The following is an 8,358-nucleotide window of genomic DNA, read 5'->3' on the forward strand; positions in this document are numbered from 1 at the left end:
AGTAAAATCCCCGTGGATACATTTATGTGAATATTCCCATCCCTTTCTTTCAGTGGCCTCTCTCAAAAATGTATTTTGCTATTGACCATGCAGATATAACTTGGATTTATTTATCAGCTGTGGTGGTTCTCAACATTTTTCTCCCCAGTTTATTTCTAGACTACCAAGAATCTTGCAGCAGAAATGTAAGTCTTCATATAGCAACTCCACTGTTCTGCTCCAATAGTGTGTTGCTTCTGTTTTTTGCCTGTCCAGTTGTTTTGAGTGGGTCTCATAGAAGTAGTTTATATAAGTTTTTAAAGATCTCAAGATGAAAATGGTTGTTTTATATGATAGGAAAGTGGACAAGCAGTGCTCTTCAGCTATTGCTTACTGCAGAGAAAGCAGTATGTGATAAGTGTATGCAATATATTCTCGATAGTGTTACCTGTAGAATTTGCTTTGAAACATGTATTTAACTAGTATTGTATACATGTATTTAACTCACTTCGGTACAGCTCTTCAAACAAAATTTACAACATATTTCATTTTATCTTTTCTCCTTCAAAACAAATACATTCCATCATCTCAAGTTTGACTAGGTTAAAAGGAAGACATTTTTAACAAGTGAAGAAGTGTGCTACTATCAAGAGGGATAGACAAAAAGCACAAGACTGATGAGTGAGTGGCTTGCTCAGCCTCAGCAGCAGCAATTTCTCTCTTCAGCCACTAACCACCCTATATGCAGCTGCATGAAAAGCCCACTGCTGAGGGGGAGTGAGTGTGACATTCTTGTCAGTAGGATCCAGAGCTGAATTAGCTCATCCTCTCCCTTTTCTTCCTTCATGAATTGCTGTGCCATGGCTGTCAGCTTCATACAGTTTCTTTCCACTGTCAAAGTTCAGCAGAAATTCAGTGATGCTGCCTGCAGGTGCTTAGTTTACTATAAAATTATGGGTTACAATTTAAGATTGCTTCATTCATTATATGGTTTATCATCCTTGTTTATTTCTTTTCTTTATAAAAAATGGGTCACTTTCAAATGTTCACAGCAGTGAGATGCCTAGATATGCCATATGATGATCTGCTACCTTGTTCCAGCTGAAAGTTCAAGTCAGAATTCAGAAGATACAACAATACCAGGGATGACGTTACCTAGTATTGTGAGCTGTCATGAATATGGTGCTTTTCTGGATTGACAGAAAGTGAACTTGCAGTTAGTGACTCTGAAAGCTTCTGGAGTTATACTCCAGTGTGAAATGTGTTGAAATGTGTTGTGTGAAAGAACAGACCTTCACAAAATGGTCTCCAGATTGTTGGTGGTTGTATGACTCGGCAGCACTCTGCTGCTCAGCTGATTCCAGCTACTTATTCAAGTAGCTACTTTGGACTACTTTGTAAAGGTTTTTTTTATCTGTGTGTTTTGTTTTGTTTTTTCCAAATCCTAGATCCATATTTTACTTGGTGCCAGAGTTAGACAAGGATGGGTATGCAAGTGTTACAAGCATAAGAAATTAAGGAAAAACTTGCCTACAGAAAGGGCTTATTTCTAATAACTGTAAGTTGCAGATCTGTTGATGGCCAAAGAATGAGTAGGAAAATTCCTTTTCAAATGATACACTTTAGATATTGTGTGGCTGTTCCTTTTTTCCCCCAATCTTGCCCATCATGCTGCAGTAGATTTTTATCTTTTTTAAATCGAATAAGGTTTTGAATAAAACAAAATCAGGATATGCTTCAACGCTGTTCTCAAGTATAAGATCTTTCCAATGTTCAGACCCTGATTTCTAAAAATTTAAGCATTTCTAGAATCATACAATGCATTCATTATTCCCACATTATTCAACTGTGGTACCTAATGGGAGACACGCAGAACCTGAAGTGTGCCTGGCATGTATCTCACTGAATCCCAAGATTCATCACCTCTTACCCCCAGCCACATGTCTTCACTGTGATCCCATCCATCTCCTCTGAAACTAGAGTATGCATGAGGTACGGAGTAAAAATCAATGCTGGTTAACCCTGCTGATGATTTAAGTGAGGGAGCTGATGGAAGAACAGAAGCTGAGTAGTGCACTGAGGAGAGCAATTTTTAAGTACTTAATTAGAGAGTGCCTAAATTAGACTAGGAGCTTTTTGGAGTGCAGATCAAGTGTTTTCTCCCCTGATAGGATTAGACCACTTTGGCTACTTACGTCTAGTCCCTTCCAGACATGCCAGTACTTTGATTCCTCCTACTCCCTAGAGGACTGTAATTAAGAAGTTACTGCTTCCCAAGTGCACAATTATATTCTCTAAAAAGCAGTAATGAGCCCTTAGTCTGAAGCATCCCAAGCTTACTTCATTAGCATACTCTAGCTGATAGGTAGGTAGTTTATTATATTTGGTGATGTGCTGAGGATGTTTTGTCCTCCAGACAATTTGCTGAAATGCAAATAGTCTTAGAGAGAGGATCAAAAGAAAGATATGAAGTAGACAAAATAGAAGTGTAAGTATTCTTGATAAATATTTTTTATTACATAAAAGATCTGAGTATTTTTGAGTTTGCTTAAAAAAAAAAAGAGTGATAATAGGTTTCTAAGGATGAAAAGCTTATGTTTTGCTGTTTTTTATTTTAGACAGTGTTAAAAAAAATGCTGATTTTAAATAAGTTGGAAGATAACTACTCAAAGAGACAGTCTCTCTGCTGGTGACAAAAATAAAGTTCAAAGACTTGTTAATTCTTAAATCCTCTTGTTTAGACTAGCCATGAATTCTGTTATATCAGTTGTATTTGTAGGCTTCTGTGAAGGCATAACTGGTTATATGGAAGTTATGTGTGTAAGGTGACTTGTTTGAAGATCTGTTTAGAGCAGTAACTTGTTTAATCCACTACACCACTGTTGCTACATCTAGCAGAAATTAAGCAAGCTTCAGGCATGATCTTCCAACGCAGCCACAAAATGTTAGCTAAAATTTCATTGTTGGAATGTATGCCTTCATTCTCCTTTCTGGGTGGATGTGGAGGCTGTTGTATTCCTTCTCTCACTGCATCAGGCTCTAGGCTTTCAGTTGTGCTTCCTCTCTGCTTTCTCTGTTTAGACTAAAGAATCATAGAATAGTCTGGCTTAGAAGGGACCTCAAGGATCATGAATCTCCATCCCCCTGCCACAGGCAGGGCCACCAACCTCCATATCTAATACTAGACCAGGCTGCCCCATCCAGTCTGGCTTTGAACACTTCCAGGGATCGGGCATCCATAGTCTCTCTGGGCAGCCTGTTCCAGCACCTCACCACTCTCTATGTAATTTCTTTGACATTTCTTCTAGCTCTTGGAATCTTTTCCTTGTTCATTCATTGGTGCTTTTCAATTAGCCACTGTCTCTGAAATATAGTGCTCAAAGATGGAGTAGTCCTGGTTACACTATATTAGTGTCTAGCTGAGCAGAAGGCTTTTAATTTTTTAATTCTTTGTTATACTCCTGTTTCATGTATTAGAGTATAACTTCTTTTTCTTCAATATTGAGATCATTGCCAACTCGTGTTCAGCTTGTGACCCCTTGGGTCCTTCTCTACACAGTTCCACTCAGCTAGTCTTTTGCCACCCTGCCTTATGAAGGTTTTTATTCCTACCTAAAAGATATGTAGTGCTTTGAAGTTCAGTAAGAACAATATCAATATCTTTTTAAATTATTTATCTAGTTTTACCACAAACACTCTTTACTCAGAGCCTCACTGCAGAGATGAGCCACAATCTGGAACCCCCTACTAGAGGAAAACATCTTTCTGGGCTAGGACCAAAATTCAAGAAGAGGACTTAAATCTCAATTAGTAGATACTGATACCTCGGACCTTCAAGGAAGGCTTAAAAATTAGAAATCTCCTAAGGAAAGCAGGAAAGTAATAGTTCAAAGAAGAGTTTCTTGCTTTAATGTCTTTACATAGTAATTTTCTGCTGTTTTACAAATTACGGCAACTTTCAAGTATATTGAGTGCAAGCAAAACAGCCTGGTTCCACACCAAGGATTAATGGCAATAACTTGAGAGAGAAAACAAACTGCACAAAAATTAAGGAAACAAAATAATCTTTTTTTTAGTAGATGATGCTAATAAGTTGCAGTTCAGCAAGTTAACATAATGAGGGAAATGCTACACTAGAAACTATGCAGTACTTTCTTCGTTATTTTATGTTTCAAAATGACTTTTGTAATCACTGGTACTGTCTGCAAGCATTTTAATCCTGGCTGTTGACATGTCTAAAGTATGAAATCACTTGTAAGAACTAACTTGGTAACATGTAGAAGTACTACAGTTATATGCTTCTGATACTGCCCTGTTTTGGTCAGGGATGAGTGAATCATGCACAATATTATTGTTTCTTGGAATTATGTTCAGACCCTCAACATTGTTCATTACATGCATTTGGAGAAAGTCTTTTTAAAATAACAGTGCTAAGTGTGAAGTATACAACTTCACTGCGAATCTAAGATTAACTTTGAACTTCATATGTTTTTTATATATTCCTTCTGTTACCCATAGTGCTAGTTAACAGTGATATTTGTCATGCAAACAGAGCAAGTATTCTAGTTGGAGTGTGCAGATCTCTGAATAGAATGAGTACTACTCTGTTTATCACAATAGTGTTACTATTCAATAACTAATTAAAAAAAGTAGTTCAAACTAGCATTGTTATTACTATACAGTCAAGCGAATTTAGTATCTTTATTTTGCATCCTGTTCATTTTCAAGACCCTTTTCATTTCCTACAAACTTTCTATTATTGTTGCTAATGTTTCCATTTAACTTAAATTCCCCTGTATGGCTGAAAGGAATCTTGATTTGTGTAACAGAAGATAAAAATTCTAATTTAGGAAAACATTTTGAAGTGTTGAGTACATTGAAATAACATCCCACTCCTAAGACAATGGCTTTTATAGGACCAGCACTGCTGTCATACTGCAGTATGATGTATGAAGTTATTGTATCTCTAAGTTTGTGAGTGAAGAACAAAAAGAAAAATAGACTTGTTACTTAATACCTTGGAGATGAATGAATATCAGAGTGGTTATACTCAGAAGATAATGTCTAAAATTATCCCCATGCTTTATATTGTATGATATGATTTTTGACATCTTGTGGCTGTGTGCAAAAAATGTGTCGTGCTGAATATGTGCAAGTGGGAGAGCAATCCCTGTGTCCATCATCCCTAGGTTTTTCACTTATCAGCCAGCACCTGTGACACTCAGTGACAAAATGTGTAACAATATTCTACTAGAAATAGGCCCGGGGCATTTACACTGTACAGTGCTTTCTTTCATACCATTAGCTCAGTGAAAGATGGTGGTGTTAGTGGTTCAAGAGTATTTAACCTGTGTATTGAGGTGATGATGGCTCCAAGGGCTCTAACTGGTGCTGTTTTTGAAAGGAAGAAGGTTCTGCAAAGTAACTTTAGCAAGAGAAGACACTGAGCGTAAGCTTGGTTGTACAACCTTGAGATGATGTTCAGGGTGTAAGTAAGAATTTTATAGAGAAGGGAAGTTTGGCAGACTGCTACCTGCTTTGTTGTAGAATCAAAGTGCGTATAATGAAAGAGAAAAGAAAATAAAGGTTTCAAGATGAGACATTTGCCACTGATCCTAAAAGAATTTTAAGTGGTACTGGGTCAGAAAGATGTTGATCTCTCTGAAGTCAGTTCAGCGAAACTTGTCTCACTCTCAGTCGTCTTCCATGCTTGACTTGTGAGAGGCCGTGTCTGATTTACAGAAATGGAAAGTTGCTTTGAAAAACTGATATCCAGGAGCTGTGTTCTTGAAGTAAAATAAAGTGGTGTGCATTCCATGAAACTCTGGCAACTGAAGCCATGCTCTTCTTATGCTGAGATCATGCAGTTAGTAAATACTGATGACAGTGTTTTCCATCTTCAAAATGAGAACAGTGCTACAAGCTCAAAGTTTTGGGAAGAGGCTTTTGCTGTGTTTCTGAAGAAGTCTACAGTTCTGAACATCATTAAAAAGGACCACAGGAAAGTGAGTAATTCTGATGAATGAAGCACTGGGGAAAGAAGAAGATTAGTCAAGAAAAAACAATACTATCTGCCTGTTCATTGTGCATGATCCCTTTGACCAAAAAGTGTAGCAGGATTCTGTGGGGAAACAACAAAGGATGGCCCAATGAAAGCAAATGAGGAGAGATGAATTCTAGTTGCATGGCCATTTTAATCTTGTTTGTTTTTCCTAATTTTTGATCTCTTATAAACAATACGTTACCCTTGCAGGGTCTTTATTGTATGCTTGCCAGGTACATGCATGTAAACCAATAGTCTACTTATCTTCTCCCAGAAGTCTAGGATTTTTGCTTGTTTAACCAGTGTGTTTTTGCAATGTGGTGATTTTGATTTCAGGTTGAGCAGCAAAATGAATTATGCAAAAACTTACTGTGCTGAATTAGGACTTGTGAGGAATATTTTCAGTTTCCATGGATTTCCTTCTAAATCTGAACTTTGGATGTTTAGTGTTATTTATTTTAACATTTCTAGGCAACAGAATCCTACTTTGCTCAATGTCAGGGAATAAATTATAATCCATTAGCATGTCACTTCTAATTCAGAGCTCATTCTGAGGATATTTTTAATTATTTTTTCAACTAAAATTATCAGTCTGCTAGTTTGTTTAAATTCCTTGAATACAATTCCTTTCAGTTACAATTATTAAAGGAATTTTATGGTTGAAACTCCAACATCAGTGTATGTAAAGCAGATGTCTTAAGTCTCATTTCCTATATTTTTTGTAGAGATATTAATATCCAATTTTATGATGTTACTATTGTATTAAGGATCGTGGAAAAAATAATTCAGAAGTGAAGTCTTTTTTTATTTAACGATTGGTCTATGATTTATAAGATACATAAAAGATTATCTAAGATGTACAAGTCTTATATTTAATTCCATTTTACCTACAGGTTTGATGGATGGCTATTTGACTTTACCACTCTTACCTATCATGTGCAGGGGAAGCTCTTTCCTCTGAACCCTCTCTAGTGCCTTTCCCAAATTCTGTTCCCAGTGAGCAATGTGTAAGAGCAGCTTAAATTATTCTCCCTTTGGTAGGAGACCTTGGAAAAACCTTCAGGAGGCTGTGAACTAGTATGCATCATACAGATTATCCTGTCATGTTTTTACTCTTTCTTTTCCCCCCTCTCACCTTTTGTACTGATGATGTGCTGCCCTTGTGCTGTGAATACATTGTCTTTTAGATTCCTGTTTTACTTTAGGTCTCTGATCCTCTTAGAATCGATGCTGTGCATGCGCTTTTGGTTCCCATAGAGAACCAGTCAATTTCTAATTTCAATTTCTAATAGGGAAAAGCCAAATATCAAAGCCTGGAGAGTTTTAAGCCCAAGATGGCTCCAAATGAGTAGTAATGACTGTGTTTGTGCCCCTTTGATAGTAGTCTTTGTTAGTTCAAATTTTTACGTGCTATACTATAGCAAAGTTATGTAATGCAAACATCATAGTTGTAGTATGGCTGGCTGGGACATAGCTTTTCACATCCTTTTACCTAAAAAAAATAAAAGTATATATATAACTTTTCCCAGTGCCACAAGGGCTAATAGCCTGGGAACGTCAGGGAGGGCACACGAGCTCAAATGAGAGATTTCTTTGGCCTTGTATCATGGCTCCACTGTTTTCCCCTACACAAATTGGCAAAGAAACAGGTACTACAGGTCCTAAGTCTGGCACTGTTCATACTGATGTCTGCTTTCAAGTAGGAAGGAATACTCTTCATGCGTGGGAAGCACAACAAAGGAGATTGGCCCAGGGTTCAAACCAGTAAAGCTTATTGATTTCGACTCTTGTGCTGCCACTGAGAAAAATTGCACAGTCAGAACTGTATGGTATGATCTCTGAAGATTGTCTAGTTACAACCCCCATGCTAAAAAAGTTAATTTTAAATGGAAACTGGAAACAGTGAAGCTTAAGGGACAGCTTGACAATGTTCATGGACACAAAATAATCTATATTCAATAATGTTTCTGCTGTAAACCTAATGCATTAAAATAAAACAGTATTTCCTGTATCATATATGAAAACAACACTCAGGGTGTATTATCTGTTTCAGTAATGCAACACTAATTTTAGCTGTCAAAAGATTAGAGTCAAAAACGTAAAAGAGAATATAATCCCTAGAGTGAAATCTAATGGGACATTTGACTTGTTTCTGTTCTGTTACTTCTGAAAAAGTCATTTTGAATTGGATAATGAATTTATGTAAGTGCTGGTCTTCTGATCTCTTTCTAAACATTCTGAAAGCTTTTTTAGGAATGCTATTTATTTTTTTGTTTGTTAGTTTGTTTTTAAAGCGTAACCGAAAGGTAGTGTGCGTTTGCTGTTGTTGCTCTTTA

The sequence above is a fragment of the Meleagris gallopavo genome, chromosome 1, assembly GCF_000146605.3.
Source record: "Meleagris gallopavo isolate NT-WF06-2002-E0010 breed Aviagen turkey brand Nicholas breeding stock chromosome 1, Turkey_5.1, whole genome shotgun sequence".
NCBI classification, from domain to species: domain Eukaryota; kingdom Metazoa; phylum Chordata; class Aves; order Galliformes; family Phasianidae; genus Meleagris; species Meleagris gallopavo.